Source organism: Lutjanus erythropterus, chromosome 4 (genome assembly GCF_056507025.1).
Source record: "Lutjanus erythropterus isolate fLutEry1 chromosome 4, fLutEry1.hap2, whole genome shotgun sequence".
NCBI classification, from domain to species: Eukaryota; Metazoa; Chordata; class Actinopteri; order Lutjaniformes; family Lutjanidae; genus Lutjanus; species Lutjanus erythropterus.
In genome coordinates this window covers 34057388-34073649 of record NC_139320.1, presented here as the reverse complement: position 1 = coordinate 34073649, position 16262 = coordinate 34057388, and the positions used below count along the sequence as shown (strand labels likewise).

Sequence of the window (16262 nt, the reverse complement as noted above, 5' to 3'; positions counted from 1 at the left end):
ATCCTGCTGCCAAAAGAAAAGTGCGCGTGATAGTTTCAGATCATCAATCAATGATAGTCTTGTAGGTAAGGTGCGGGTGTTTTTTTTTTTTTTTCTTGTCCACGAAAAGTATCACACTGTGGCAACAAGGTGGAAAATATTGTCAGCGAAGGTTTGCGTGGAGGCAATGCAGCATTACAGTATCTCTGATCCGAGTGGAGGAGATGGAATAAGGCGATGAAGATGGATCCATGTTTTCTTTATCAATACATCGACACCCCGTCTCAATAATAATAATAATAATAATAATAATAATAATAATAATATGGTTATCTGGGTTATTATGTGTGTAAATGTCGCTAGTCTCTGCGTGCGTCTTTGCGCCCCAAGTTTCTTTATTTTAATACGTAAACATTTATCGTTTACTGTAACCTAACCTGGACACTGAGGGCAGCAACATCCACCGACATCGTCGCATGGGCGTGTGGTTGCATCCGAGTAAGAGAGCCGAGGCACCATCCAGGTCAGTAACCCAATTTGTCGGCGACAGATAGAAAACGCTCCGGGGAGTCCGTGTCGGTGTTGCTCAGCCGGCTGTCCGCAGCTCCACCGCTTTGAAACAGGCTTTATCTCCGAAAACGACGCGACATATTCGAGTACCGACACCGAGCTGTCAGTCTGTGGGCTGACTTTGCATCCAAACACACCGGGGTGCCGTCCACATACGTACGGACAAGTGCTTCCTCTGTCACTGATCTACACAACATAGGGATGGTTGGAGCATGCGCGCTGTCTGCGCGGTTTACTCCCATCACATTTGTGCAGATCAGAGCGCAGCTCCCCGTGCAGGGCGGAGTAGGAGGAGGACACTTACGCTACAGTCTGTTGGAACGAGGCTAGGCTGTACTGGTGGTGAGGGTGTGCGGTTGCATTGTGGGTAATGTCGTTTCTGAGGGATCTCCTGCTGACCTACATCATTCTGGCAGCTTATGTGACTAAATAATTGGCAATATTATAATCACAAGGGAAAAGATGAGTATCATCAAAGATTTAGTTGATTTATTCTACAGCACGGTGCACTGAAACATTTATCATTATCATGCAATGACAGAGTAATACTGATTTTTTTCCACAGTATTTTTATTAACATTTTTAACACAACAGAATACCTTAAATTTATATAATATACAATAAAACTTCACATAAAATTGCTGCATTGATATACAACTAAAAAATAAACAATATACAAAATAGAGTATATTAACTGCAGCAGATGTAAAATATAACTAGTGCTTAGAAGAAAAATTATTTTCTACCAAGTTGGAATCAACATGTATGTATGTAGAGAAATTAGTCATTCATTTGATCAGTTAAAATCTAAATTCTTAACATAATTAATGAAAGGCCTGTACTTATATTCTGTTTATCCATCAGCATGTAAATTATTATTTCATGTTTAATATATGTTGTTTTTTGTCATTGCTAGTTTTATTGGTGCTGATTTAATTGTTATTTGTTTTTTGTAGTTGTTTTAGTTGTTTTGTCTCATTTTGCCATGGACATTTAATTACTGCTTTACATTATGATGTAATGTTTACTTGTGTGGACCCCAGGAATAGTAGTTGCTACATCAGTTGTGACTAATGGGGATCCAAATAAACAAATAAATATAAGTTATCCTTTCTAATGGAAGGCTTCATAACATCTGTTTTATCTCCTGAGCTTGATCTGTAAATATTTTTCCGTAACAATGCCATAAATTTTTTGGTGTAGTAATAATTAATTTATTTTCACTGGAAAATGTGTCTTCTTCTTTACTCAAAAACAGCACGCACATCCAAAAACAATAAGTACTGGATAGAAGAACAAATACAAAAATCAAAAAATACATCCGCACAGCAGAAACTACTCCTTTAGCACATTTAATAGTATCACCACGTGTGACATTTCAGGCACATTCATTTACCCAAAACAAGAGCATTTACAAGCAAAGTATATTTACAACAAAAGGACCAGCAGGGCCTGGGGTAACATCTCGAATATCACATGACTGAAACATCAGGTGCTCTGTACATGGTTAGGGGTCAAGGTCAGCAACAGCGCTTTCACTGGGAAGGAACGCTTTGAGTTTGCAGTTTGAGGCTCATGTCATTGAAGAACAGAGAGTCCAATGTTCTTCTTACATTAAATATTATTAAAAAATAATAAGTATATAAAAAATATTATAAAAATATTATCCTGATAGGAGTTGGGGCTGACTTTCAAGAGTAGAGACAGGATACATGTAAATATATCCCATATATTTTTTAATGCAAGTCTTCAGTGATGATAATTAATGTCCTATTTTTTCTTGACACTGCAAAAGATTGGGGGTTCCCTGAGATTTGTACATTGATGTTATGTGTGATGGTGCTTTAAGAAATAATAGTAATGTGTCAGAATTGCATTGTATTTCAGAACACAATCAATCAGCTGGTCATTCAGACAATAGTAGTGTTCACACCTATCATTTTTTAAGCTGTACTGACCCCTGGTGTCTAATGGGAGAAACACAAATGGTAGTGAGTAGTGGTTCAGTGTACTGTGCATTTTTAGAAATATGCAATGCTGGAAAGTAACTAAGTATATTTACTGTACTTTAACACTATTTTAAGCTACTTTTCTACTCTAGTATATTACAAAGGGTACTATTGTACTTTTTACTCCACTACATTTATCTAATGGCTGTAATGAGAGGTTACTTTTCTGATTAAAATTTTACACAGCCAAACTGTAATGTTTTTATAAAATGATTGTTAAGGGCTGAACAATAGATCTAAATACTTCTTTGACCGCTAGTGATAGGGTTATAATTTCAGTCACCTTTATCCAAGCATGATATACTCTTTCACAACTTTTGCCTTGTTATTACACATTTTTCCATCATTATTTTTGTTTGTTTGTTTATTTTGAGGAACCACTTCCTTTCAAACTATCAGCATTACCTGCATTCCCCTACCGTCCAATCCTCCAGTTCAGTGCTGTTTAAGGTTTCACAGTACACTGGGCTGAGGTGGAAATCAACAGTGTGACTCTCTGTTGTGGGACTGTCAGTCTAATTACTGGATCTCCCTGCCATCCCATTATCAACACAATCCTCTGGATCCTCTGACGGCTGTTGAAGCTGCAAAAATCAGGATGAGGATAATAAAACATTTACGGAGCAGGAAATATACACGATAATTTCAAACGTTCCTCTTCCACAGATGGCAGGATGTCTCATTAAGCTACATATGAAACTTATACACAACAGAGACAGATGGAAACGGTAGGAATGTGGCAGTGTATTATTTTGTCAATACCTAGCCAATTGTTGCACCTCATCCAGTGCCTGAGTGGCTAACTGGCAGGTTTTATAAGTGAACAGAGCTTGATAGTTGTGAGGTCCTGACTTTTTTATGTATGAATTGAATGTTTAGCTTATCTTAAACCTTTTTTGTATATATTAATATATACTTTTTGTATATATATATATATATATATATATATATATATATATATATATATATATATATTGATATGATCATAACCAAAAAAAGATTAAGACTATAGAGGAATTTAAAGTTACCTTTACTTTATTATAAAGTGTGAAATACATTATCATTTATTATTGACTTAAGTACCATTTATAACTGCCAAAAGAGAGCCTTTTTTTTTTTTTTTTTTAAAAAAAAAGGTGCATGGTTAAAATGTTAAGGTAAACAATACTGCCAAAGCCTTATGAATCTGATAATTTGATATGACAAATAAAACGTTTCGACAGTTAAGATATGCTGATTGTGATTGAATACTAGTAACTTATTGATAAATATCTGATGATGCTGATGGTTTAAAAACTGCTTTTGGAGACGACAAAGTAATTTAAGTCAGCAATGAGATTTGAAGTTTAACAGATGGTCATTGTTGTCCTTTTTATCCAATGTGTTGAAGCAGCTTATCAATAATTTATAGATCGTTTAAAATCTAATTAACTTTCAACTCTTTGTTTCAACTGTTTAATACTCTGTGCAATAATAATAATGCAATAGTGCAATACCCTGGTTACACTGGCATCATTATTGCATTTATTTATTTTCACTGTAAATATTCTATATACCTATATTCAACCTGTACCAACCTATACTATATATTTATAATATTTGCATCCTAGCACAGTTATCCCCATCTTCAACATTATTGTTGCTTCACACTATTATGTGTAAGACTGTTGTATATATAGCTGTATTTATTTATTTAGGTTTACATATTTTTAAATCTATTATTACAATTTTAACATACTTAGAATTTCTATTCCATTCTTATATCTTCTATGTGCTTATGTATATTTCTATTCTTGAATGGGAGCAACTGCAACACAAACAATTTCCCTCTGGGGATTGATAACGTATTTCTGATCCTGAATAATTGATTAGATCACTGATTCTGATCTAATTAACAACCTAATTATAAACCATTCATACATAATTTATGAGGGTAGTCTTATTGTGAAGTGGTACCAACTTTTTTTTATTGTTAACATATATGAAATACAAACTGACATCAATGGACTAATTATGTTTAGCAGCCACAAGGTTGTGCTATTGACTAATTTGTCTGGGATGCACAATCAAAATACAATCATGCAACATGATGCATATACAGAATGGTTCTGTGGTGTTATTTTGGTGTTGTTAACACTCTTACAGAAGACTCGTACGTTAGTATTTACAGTAAAACTCTCATATTTACCAGATGGTCATTAAATTATGTGTGTGTCCACACAGTCTCAGGAGTAGTAGTCTGCTGCCCCCTGTGTGTTACTATCAGTAGGTTGCGCCAGTCGGAGCTGCGCATGCGCAGAGAGTGTGCGGGCGCAGCTTCGCCGTGGTTTCGGTTGAGCATTCTTGGCAACGTCTCGCTCGGTGAACAGGCAGTCGACCGTCGGCCAACGAGTGTTTCCACAATGTCTGGAGAATTATTTTAACGGAATAGGAGACGGCTGAAAACAGTGGAGCAGCGTGAGGTAAGGTGTGTGCTCTTTCCCCTTTCTGTTAACAGTTTTAATGAACAGTGCAGACCATTCAAAAGCGCTGAAAAGTGACGAGAGAACTAAACGTTAGCGAGCAGAGCAAACACCGAGAGAGAGGCAGCCGAGCCGACCAACTTCAGTCAATGCAGAGAGGCAGCAGGGTCCTTACTATGGCTCAGCCGTTAGTGTGAGTGCTGCCCATAACCGTCTACACCGGCTCAGAGCTTCACTTCCACCTCTGGCCATTCAACGTAGGGGATAGGTATCTTCGAATATGTCACTGTCCGTTAAAATATATTAACTACAAAAGAGTCTACAACCTTCCTGATCATTAGGGCTCCATTGCGCATGATCGTAGTGCTGTGTAGACTTCGGATTTGTAGTTTTTCGTACCTGAGTTAATCACAGTTGTGAGGGCCAAGAGAAAACGGTAAGACTACAAGTTCCAGACAATAGGAGCTTTGTTTGGGAGCGGAGCTAGCAAGCTAGTTAGCCCGGACGAGCTTTGAATTTCGAGTAGTTGTGGTGCAAATGGGAAGTTGCCGTGGCTGGAGATTTGTTTCAGAACGAACTCCATGGGAAATATTTTTGGCTGCGCGGTTGCACACACAGGTATTTGTGTGTTGCAGTAGTTGTAACTCGCACCCGGTTGCTGTGATAGGTCGTGCAACATGTTAAAATTTGCACTTGAAATGAGAAATGATCGCGCTCCTGTGTGCTTGGACATGAAGACTGTTCAGCTGTCAAATGACGAGTACGTGCACAGTGCGCAGGATTTGCAAGTGCGTAGTGGCCATGTGTATATCTGTGTATGTGTGTGTGCATACTGAGTGGGGAGGTGATGATGGCTCGGCGTGTCGTCTCCCTTTCATAGAGATCCCCCGTGTTGCTGCTGTATTCCCCAGCCCCGAGGAAATGACACGTCGAGTATCAGGATGATGGATCTGTCGTGCAAGAGCAGCAGAGCATGGAAGCACTGCACATATTCTAGGCATCATTTACTCTGGTTTCCTCCCATCTGGAACTAATGGAATAATTATTACTAGGGAAAATCTGAGAATGATGTTCAAGAGTCTTACCCTTCTTATCCTACTGCTTTACAGCCCAAGTCTCGAGCAGAGCACTGCCCACTGTGTACAGCACAATGGGGAAATCCTGCATTTCATCTTCAGTTTGAGGGGGAATCAGATTTGAATGCAGTCAACAACACAGTTCTGAACTGTGAAGTTCATGCAGAATGATAATGACTTGGTTCTCCATATTGTAAAGCTTCCTTTGATCAAAAGCTGTGCACCAGACTGCAGAAATCAGTTACAAAACGCTCTCTGTTTATAGTTTCCGTGAAGAAATATCCATCTTTTCAATGGATGTTTGCTAAATTAAGCATAGTTACTATTTGTGGCCTGTGAACTTATCAGTCTGTGCCAGCACAGTGTTGTGTGTTTTGTCTGAAAATCCAAAGCATGTCCCTCTTAATGACACTTGGATCAGACACACTGTTCTTGTGAGACCTTAGAATTTGAAACGGTCTAGATCCACAAGGCCAATTTACTTTCTCATAACCTTCTCACAGACACACTTCAGTAATTATGCGTCTCTACTGTCTTCTTCCGTAACTCTCTACCTGTCTGGCAAAGCAAAAATTCCATTAATTGATTGTTGGGGGGGACTGCAGCACACTTCTAGTTGAGTGTGACTTATTACATCAGTGAGTGCAGCTGCTTGTCCCCGCAAGCTGTTTTTGATGGATATATTGAAAACAACAGGATGTACCTTATGACTTAAAAGACCAATGAAGCAAACCTACAGAAGGTAGAAGTTCAGGCTGTGATGAAGATACTTTGGTGCAGTTTGAGTCCTAAAATGCAAAGATTATGTTATTAAAATATTAATAGTTAACTCCATAGCCACATCACGTAGTTCTCCAGGTTGTACAGTACCTCATTCAGTTAAATTCATTGCAAGATGTCTTTAAAGTCACTCTCCTTAACCCCATACTATTGAGAGTAAAATGACAAAATGTAAGAGATACTTATGAAGTCTTAGATGTAGTATTGGTTGGGGAAATGTGTCACTCTGGAGCTAGTAAGATATGGACACATTGGAGCTGTACCAAATGTCATTTATTTACATTTGAAGCTTCTATTGAGGTTTTTGAATGAAGTTTTGAATATCTGACATTATATTTTATGATGTAATTGCCCTTAAAATATAGAAAATCCTCAAACAAAATCCTCAGTTTGTATGATGTGATTCATCTGATTAAATGGATTACTCTTTTTTTTAATTAGAGCCAAAATATATTTTTTTGTTATTGCTGTTGTATAAATATAAATCATAATTTTTAGATGTGTGCCTACTTTTGTGTATGGTAAGAGGGAGAGCAAACACTTTTTTGGTTATAGTGAAAATGTTGATTTTGAAAGGCTGAACACCAACAAATCCGGATTGAAGCAGACTGTTTAGTTAGAAAAAAACATGTTGTAAAGTTTGGAGTTTAACTTTTGGACCGTACAATGCTCTGGAGCTTTGGGAATTTTAAGATCACACAAGTCATCATATAATACTAATAATATTAGAGAAGCCAATCTTTATCTGCAACTGTACAGAAATACCAGATTTAAATAGACTGAGTAGATGGGCAAAATAAAAAGCTGGGCAGCATTCGAATGTTTAAAAAAAAAAAAACAAATTGAGTGAAGTTTCAAACATTCTATACATTTCAAGGTCCAGTGTCTCTGGTAAAACTTCGCCTTTCCACTCAAAACTGGGAATGCTCTAGAAGTTCATAAATTTGATTCATACCTTTTGGATTTTGTCCAGTATATGTTTTGCTGCCAAAACTACACGGTTTTGGAAAGTCCTGCCAGGTCCATAATGTCTGTACAAGCATGTTTGCTTTGGTATTTTTACAACAATATCAGATTATCCATGCTAATCTACGCTCATTCCATGACTTTGGACCCACGTCACACAGTTGTAAAGCACCTCCAGCAGTCTGCCTGTAGTCAGCTCCACTGGGTACCAGATAACAATTGCTTACAGTCTGTGATCTTGAGGAACATCTCATATTTTGTGCTACTTATTCTGGTGTTTCATTGCAAACAGCTGCGGGAACAAAGGATCCTGTCTTCAAAGAGAGTTGAATGTGGGCCACCTGAGTTATTTCGCCTGTAAACATTACGTTGAATCACCATGTCTTATCTTGGCAGAGGTGACTCATCAGTTGTTAGTTTCTCCCTGTTCCTTTATTCTTGACAAGGATTTTAAAGACCTCACAAACAGGCGAGCATTCACGGTCATCTGTTGGGTGAACAATACATGTTTCTTAGAGTGTCTTTTGTGATGTTTTTCAGGCAGCAAAGATTTTGTTTTGGTTCCAGCTCTGGTTAAAGTTCGCCTCTCCCAACCGCGACACCTTGGCAGCCCTCCTGCTGTTTGTAATTTTAGAACGAAAAGCTTCTTGCCAGGTCTCTATTTAATCCTTGGAGGCATCTTAGTTAAATAAAGGTTAATAGAAATTAACAGTTGAGTGTTCCTCTCACAGTGTGCAGAGGAACACACACACTCAAGCACCTCAAACGACATCCATCACTATGACTGGGTGTATCCCAGGTCACAGAGGGTGAGGACGATATCTTAGGCTACCTTATGCCATCTGGTCTATGTCAAGGTGCACAGTGAAGGCATAAGTGTATGTTTTGAGGGGGCTGAACATGCATGGTAGTCTTAAACATGAGTTTATAGTATGCTATAGGCTACTGACATTCTTTTTTTTTTTTAGTATAGTATAATTCAAACTGCTGTTTATGGCTGCGTCATGCTGCTGCTTTATACTCCTTATAAACCAACACTGTGACGCAAGTTCAATCCATGTCAGTGGTTAATCTGAATGGGTCGCCACACGTCATTATACCTGACATTACAGCCTCCTCCCAGTGAATGAAGTCGGGACATTGATTAACTGTGGTGAATGGGTGTTTTTAAATGAGTTGACAGTAGGGCCATACAGTTCATCAAAATATTATTGAAATTTCAATATGACAATAAAATTTTCTCCCAAAGATAAAATGTGCCCATACCATTATAAATAAAGGATTGCGGTGTGATAGAGATGCTCCATTATACAAATCATATTCTCTACATAAAAGGGAACATGCTTGTTTTGTACCGACCCTAGCAAAACTCACATTTGTTTCCAGTGAAATTGAAATGAAAAAATAACCATTCCCACTAAAATTGTAACTCATATCAACATTTTATTTGTCAAAATAACTGCAATATATTTTTTTGCATATTGGTCAGCCCTAAATGACAACTTATTTTAATGCTGCTTTGATATATTTTTTTTTTTGTTATTTAGCTAAAAAGAAAGGAAATAACAAGCATATTAAATAAACACCCTGGAAATGACCAAACCATCGTACCATCACAATAAAAATAGCTTTATATAAGGTAAAGAAATGTATAGACTAACATTAATATATATATATATATATATTATAGAGAGAGAGAGAGAGAGAGAGAGAGAGAAACTAGTCTTTATATATGTATACATACACACATAAGGAAACTACTGTGTACAAATTATGATATTCACATAAGTCAGTATTGTTGACATTTAATCAAAGTTTTATCCATTGACTTGTCCAACAAGAAAGAAACAGCGAAAGCAGCACAGAAACTGAGAGCACATTGTGTGGGCGAGAGCCAGCGTGGATGTGGAGGGAAACAGAAAATGAAATTTTATTTGATAATTATGTAATGTAGTGTAGTCCTATGTAATTCTGTGGTTTAGCTGTAATAGTATGGCACTACAGTGGTAGAAGACTGGAGTCTGTGTGAACAGTGAGGTCCTCAAACAATTGAAAAAAAATATCTGAGCAACCGAATGTGTAACAGGTACATCAGAAAGCAGAAATATTTGACTCCTCTAAACTGTCTTGCTTAAAGGTTTGATTTTACAACATTTCAGTCTACACAACCTTCACCATTTATATAAGGACGTGTCACAGCTGTTTCCAAATATATACTTCCATAAAAGAACAGATAATTTACTCAGCATTTCTGAATATAGTCAGCAAAGAACTGCTGTGATGCTTGTGTAAACAACATGAATAAATAAAACCAGCAGTAACAGAGTTTTTTAATGTCTATTCAAGTGAATAACCTATGATAGCAGCCTTGAGTCAATGGGTCAAATAAAGGTTGAACATGCGTTCAGTAGACCTGCGTCATGCACGTGTATTAGTCAGAGTGCAGGTGTACAGTTAAAGCTGAAATAGCATCAGACCACCAACAGTATTGCAAGTGCCCCTGTCCACTCTCTTTGATGTATTTCCCTCCCTCGAGGGTCTTATCCATTAATCAGCATGCATGACAGTGTCAAGAGGTCAGAGATTTACAGAAAGAGGAGCACACCATGTTTCTTGAAATGAGTCTCTGCTTTATGGCCTACTGTGCAGCCATAAAACATTTGCTAGGTAGGCAGTTGATCTATCAAGCCTGCCTCCTTTTTTTTCCCATCCTCTTCTCACTCCCTCAGAGGTCAAATTCCCTCAAGGTGTTGTTTACCAATCTGTGTCGGAAGTGGATGAATCAGAGGATCACAGTTCTGTATGTAAATGTCCAAAATGCTCTTGCATTCGGCTGATGGTGTGAGCTTTCTATCTTTTACAGGGGTTAGGAGCTTCTTAGTTTAGGTGTATAAGACAGGGTTGATCTCTCAGGCATAACACAGGCTATGTCCCAGGCTACATTTCTCTTCTCCTGGCTCCTCTTTGTGCTGGATATGTTTGACTGGGGTAAATATAGCCTGTTGGTTTTAGCTCGAGGATAAACACAGATGTTGAGGAGGCCGTTCTTGCCACAGGTCGGCCTGCATCCATCCCCTGGTCAGCAGTGCTGGTAGCAGAGGGAGACAGTGAGAGGGAATGCCTCCCCATCCCACCACAACACACTCAAAACAGGCCTACTGGACTCAACACTAAGCTTCTGACAGGGTTGTAGGAGGTGTATACATTTACTACAAAGCTACTAACCTTAATCCTAACCCGCAGCAAAGTGCTGTGCATCAGAAGTGGGAAGTAGCTAAATACTTTGTTACTGTGCTCAAGTAGATTTTTCAGGTATCTGTACTTCACCTGAATATGTATTTTCAGACTTTTACTCTGTATGTTTAAACACAAATGCAAAAGACTGAATGAAAAAAAGACAAACAAGATGAAAAATGGCCTAAAAGCTGTAACAAGTCAAAAATGACTCAAAACGCATAACAAGACGAAAGCAACATAACAAAACAAAAGTGATGTAAAAGACATATGATGAAAGCAACGTATAAAACGAAGCATTATAATACAAAAATTATATAACAAGACATAAAGAGACATGACAATATGAAAAGGATGTAACAAGACAAATGTGACATTAAGGACATAAGACGAAAACAACGTAAAAGACGTAACAAGACGCAACAGACAGAGAGGGAGACTGGGCTGTGAGAAAGGGTGATGTTCACTTACCTTTGGACAGAAACAGCAAGTAGAATAATTTGAATCAGTACTTCTACTTTTACCAAGGCCTTTTTCTTTTTTAGTATCTGTACTTCTGCTTGAGTAAAGAATGTGTGTTACCATCTTTGTTGTGCACAAAGTGTGATTTTCACAGGTTTATATATGGCTGTCCATTTAGCAATTTAAAGTGGAGGCCACTCTACAGTGTCCACTTGAGAAAGAGCCTGTACTTGGCCTGAACACTTGGATCTGTGTTTACTGAAATATAGATCTTGAAGATTTTCACAGACAGGACTGTTAGAACACCAGACCTGACTGTCTGGGGTTATTTCTCCGTTCTCACACTGAGGCCATGAGGGATAGGGCTTGCTGCAATAACTGGCTATAGGCCTGCTTAGTCCCTGGGCAGCATTGAATGTGCTCATTTCCATAACATTAAGAGCTCTTATCTGTTACTCTCCCCCCTTTATAATGTTTCTCTGCAGCCTATATTCCTCTTTCAAAAGGGACTGATGATGTTAAATGGTGTTTCATTGCTGTTCTGTAAGAGACTGCCGATGATAGAGGCACAAATCATGCATTCGATCTCTGGGGAACAGGCTTTGTTCTAGAGACTTCCAAAGCATTCAGAGACACATCCATTAATATGAATTGTCATGCAGCTGAGTGGGGCAGCAGCAACCACCTTTCACTCTCACTTCAACGTCTTAATTTCCTTTATTCTTCCTACTTCTGGTTTCTTGTGTCTTGGGAGTTGAGATTGTGTGCTGCTTTAAGGGGAAGAGCGTGTTGTTACACCTGCTTCATATCTGTCTCTAACTGAGGCTTCACACATAGAATTGACAGGTGGTGTGTGTGTGTGTGTGTGTGTGTGCGTGCGCACAAAGAGTTCTATCATGCACCACCATAGCAGAAATGTTATGGAAAGAGGAAATCCTGCATGACGGGAGAGAGAAACAGCTGATTGTGTCTCCATCTGTTTTTATGGAGTAAGGAGGCATAAATTAACCTTGTGTGCCCCACATACACATGAGCTTGACCATCACACACCTGTCAAGGCATAAGCTCACTTGCTATGCATTTTAAAATGGATAGTAAGTGAGCTGCAGCAGCAAATCTTAACACTAAGCTAAAGTTATGGTTGATTAATCATTTCAGGGATAATTTTTTCAGGCAAAACCACCAAGAATCCTTTGGTTCCAGTTTCTCAAGTGTGGGAATTGCTGTCAGATATTATTGTAAGACATTTTTTTTACTACAGTTTGGCATTGGAATAGTTTGCCTCCTGAATTAAGAGAGTGCACTAAATACCTACCCTATAAACATAAACATGGCTTATTAGCTGCAAACTTAATTTCTGTGACAATATCATCATACTAGTGCTACAGCTAATGTTAATTTCATTACCAAGAATTTTTGATTATTCATTTAGTCCCTTAAATGACAGAGAATTATGAGAAATGCCCACCACGGAGCCCAGGTTGACATCTACATTCTGATTGTTTTGTCCAATCAGCACTCCCAAATCTGAAGATGTTCAATTAACAGTTATATAAAACAGAGAAAAGCAGCAATGCTGGAAATACCGAATCTTTGGGATTTGGTCTTGATAAATGACTTAAATGATTAAGTTACTGATAATAAATAAAGCTAATTTTCTGTCAAGAGACTGATGGGAAAAAGTGGACATGTACATGTACTTTCTGGAGTCCACTTAAAAGACGCATTCCACACATTCACAGATGGTATTCCTTGTTGTAATATAGCGGAGTTGTGGTCACATAACATTGGAGGTTTGCAAATATTCTCACAAAGCGTATGTGTACACCCTTTGATGATGAAATTCATGTCACATGGAACTTTGAGTGCTTGTGAACACACAGTATAATTTTGGTTTAATTCCCACATACTGTCTGTAACAGGACCTGCAGAGATAAAGACAATGGAATGAAAGTGAATAGAGAAACACAGTCAGTAGAGACACGTTAAGAGTGATTTCAAGGCAAGTTTAAGTGCTAGAATATAATGACAGGATGTTTAAAATCCCTGATCAACAATGTTAATGTGAAAGAGGAAGTTTAAAAGCCCTTCATCTCCGTCAATGGCCTGAATCACTGGATCAACAAAAGGTTGTAATCGCCCAGCCCGCTATGTCTGAACAATGAGTCGATTCTTCAATTCTGAAAGACGTGTGTACAACCACATTTTTGTTTCTTTCTCTTGAGCAATAAAACCATCGATGTAGCCCCCAGACACCTCATGTGAAATTCCATCTGTATTTTATTTGGAGGCATTTGCTCTCCTCTTTGCTCCTTCTGGCTCTGTGTGGAGGTCAAGCTGTCGGACAGGAAGTGAGTATGTACTGAGGAGGATGCGAGGATGCGGTGGAGATGAGTGTTGCTGTGAATCAGACAATAGGCATCAGGGAGAGAGAAGTGGCCCAGCACAGATCAGTCACAAAGACAAATGACCAGTTCACAGGACATGAGTAAAAACATTCCTTTAAAGCCCAGAAAAATGTTAACACGATTTGTCTCCGGTGTGCAGCCAATATCCTGGATTTTTCCCCTGCCCATCCATTCTCTAGGTAGTTTAGAAGAGAGGAACCAAGCTGCCTTTGGCTGCTATTGGGGAAAAAACTGTTGGATAAAAGGGCGTAACACCAAACACCATCAGGAAACGTAGATAGATTTGCATGTTTCCCCCTTCCTCTGTCACTCAGGATGTTTTGCTTTTAGTGACCTGCATGTCCTTTTTAAAACACAGACAGCTAAACACACAACACCTCATCATATTATGTGTGTGGTCTGGGTGAGGTTTAAAGATGTTTTAAGTTATTTCTTTTCTTCGGTTTTATTTAAGATGATTTATGAAACAACATCACAAGTCAGTCTCTCTTTCTTTTCCCTCCTCATGTGGTGTGAGTGCAGAGAGGCATGCACACATCCATGCAGGCATTCAGAGAGGCATGCATACATACATATGGTCTGTCCCGCCCTCTTCCTCTTCATAGCTCAGATCTCAGGCTATGACTGCTGACTGTGGAGCCATTGTTTTAATGCTAATTGAGTATAGCATGTGGTCATTCCATGAATGCCTCTTGGCCTAGATTTTATGGTACTGTATCAAAATGTGCATTTCTTTCCTCCTCATTTCCAAATCAGATTTGATACTGGGATGGAGGCTATTTAGTGGGCTATTTCCTTACAAGTTCATTTGGTCTGCTCTGCACACAGAGGGCATGGTATGCTAATGTGTTTATGCTGTTGCTGAGGTAGGGCAGTGCAGATAATGTGTGAAGTCTGCTCTATTAGTGGGACATAAGGGGATTTCTGAGGAACATACAGTAGACAGCTTTTTTGTTTGGGATTTGGGATTTTCCTGCGGTTAATTTTGTCATCAGGTAACTAAGTTCATTGGCTCTCACAGTGGGCGTTAAGACATAAAACGTGGAAGGGACGGGGGTGTGTTGCTTCAGCTAAGGCGAGAGGATAAAATATGACCCAGTAGGGCCGGTTTGAGTTATAGATCCATGAATTTAAAGGCTTAACAGCAAAACATTGCACATTGATTTATGATTCTGTCAAGAAGGATTTTACACCTCTGGAAAGGTATCACAGCTACAGTCCTTTTATTATCCATTGCAATCAAGGTGTTGCAGGAATGAGTCCAAAAACCCAGAATAAGTTTGTGTATTAGCACATCTGGTTCCTTCTTCTTGAAGTCCAGTGGGTTTTGGGTTAGGTGCCTTTGTAAAATACACATGAAGTTAGTCCAGTATTTAGTGACACTAGGCAGTTATAAGTAGGGCTGGGCGGTATGACAAAATTTTCATATCAGGTTTGTTTTTAAAAATCATATCGGTTTCACTGTATTTGACAGTATTTTTTTTTTTTTTTTTCATGCAAGAGTGTTCTTATCCACATTTTCTTCTAATGAGAAAATAATTACTGCAGTTGATTGGCTTTAAATCCCACGCTAGTCAGCACCAGAAATACTAGTCGTTTAAAATATTTATCAATATTTCATTCATGCATGATGCCAGTTCTCTGTTGCGTCTAAGATTTTATGCAGCCACCCGCCACTTGGGGCTGCAGCACTGTCAGACCTCTCTTGCCCAGCGCGTACCGATCGCCCTGGCAACTCTGGATGTTTATATCAGCAAAGTCGGACAGATGAATGTAGACTGTGACAGAATAAGCTGACATATATATTCACTTGACTGGAGAAACGTGCCAACATTAAACACATACACGGACATAAACCTGCAAGCGGAACTGCTGCTTCTAGCACTGCTAACGTTGCCACAGTGTGTGGCAGGCTGGCAGCTAATGTTAGCTCTGGGTCCTTTACCTGCAGACACTGTGACCTTCTTCTGAAAAGGTGAAGTGGTTAGTGAGTTGTTGTCATGTTTTGTACATTAATATCTAATGTTTGTATTACACAGCGCATGTAGCAAGTACCGCACATTTCAGCGGCATTTAAAGTACAATTTGGCAATTGTAGACTGTGATTAATGGCTTCAAATGGCTCTTAATACACGCAGTATTTTTTCGGACAGTGTTTAACATTATAAATTAATGAAGTCTGCTAAATTTTAACTGCTTTTTGAGTGTTAGACTAGTTGACCAGTCTAAATTAAATTTTGCGTTTAATCGACAGGGAAATTAGTCGGCAGGAACATCCCTAGTACACACGCTCAAGCAAGCATGCCTGTGGTGTTG

The 16262-nt window shown here is 38.6% G+C and overlaps 1 protein-coding gene across 3 annotated transcripts in view; it reads left to right on the top strand.

Annotated features, from left to right (window-relative positions):
• Positions 1-4890: 4890 nt before the first annotated feature.
• Positions 4891-16262, top strand: part of sipa1l3 (signal-induced proliferation-associated 1 like 3) — a 93227-nt gene continuing 81855 nt past the window's right edge. Inside the window, exon 1 of one of the 3 annotated variants that reach the window (XM_084717744.1) lies at positions 4891-5020. The gene's annotated coding sequence lies outside the window, so the exon portion shown is untranslated. Of the gene's footprint in view, positions 5026-16262 lie in introns of all 3 variants that reach the window. The other 2 variants (XM_084717743.1, XM_084717745.1) reach the window with 2 other exon arrangements.